The 800-nt window shown below is 41.5% G+C and overlaps 1 non-coding gene across 1 annotated transcript; it reads left to right on the forward strand.

The window, feature by feature from the left end:
- Positions 1–354: 354 nt before the first annotated feature.
- LOC131183668 (small nucleolar RNA R71) lies at positions 355–461 on the forward strand. Its single transcript, XR_009151707.1, has one exon. It is a non-coding gene; the product is annotated as a small nucleolar RNA R71 (small nucleolar RNA).
- The last annotated feature ends 339 nt before the right edge of the window (positions 462–800 follow it).

Genomic DNA, 800 nt, shown 5'->3' on the forward strand with positions numbered 1-800 from the left:
GAGGGTTCATTAAAATTGCTATATTCTGAACTCATGTATCCTCCTCTAAAGCTGTCCTCATGTTGACTGTTTGTACCAACTGTGTTGGCTTGCATTCTTTCGAGTCTCTTTGTGAGCTAATCAAATTGAGCATTTATCATGCTTAGGGCTTCTACTTCAAGGAGCCTTACAGTTCTCCTTGCATTTCCTCTCTCATTTGACCACTCATAATTATGGTATGCAACCCTTTTTAGAAGTTCAAGTGCTTGTGTCACTGTTTTCTCCATTAGATCACCTTCTGCAGCTGAATCAACTGTGCTCTTTGTAGAGGGTAGTAACCCATTATAGAAATTTTACACTAATAGCCAATCCTCTATGCCATGGTGTGGACATTGCTTTTGCAGGTCTTTATATCTTTCCTATGTGTCATAGAGTGATTCTCCTTCCTTTTGTCTGAAGGTGTTGAGCTCAAGCCTCAGTTTTGCAGTCTTTGCAGGTGGAAAATACCTTGCTAGAAAATCATGATAGAGGTTTCCCCAAGTGGTGAACGTTCCAGCCGGTTGAGAAAGTAACCACTTTCTTGCTATGTCTCGAAGGGAGAATGGGAATGCTTTGAGTCTTATTGCTTGATCAGACACTCCATTCATCTTAAATGTGTCACATAGGGCAAGAAAGCACTAGAGGTGATAGTGTGGGTCTTCTGTTGGTGAACCTGCAAACTAGGTTTGTTGAATCGTTTGGAGCCATGTTGGTTTTAATTCAAAGTTGTTGGCTTCCACTATGGGTCTAGTGACACTGGGCTGAATTCCTTGGACAGATAG

This window comes from Hevea brasiliensis, chromosome 9 (assembly GCF_030052815.1).
Source record: "Hevea brasiliensis isolate MT/VB/25A 57/8 chromosome 9, ASM3005281v1, whole genome shotgun sequence".
NCBI lineage: Eukaryota > Viridiplantae > Streptophyta > Magnoliopsida > Malpighiales > Euphorbiaceae > Hevea > Hevea brasiliensis.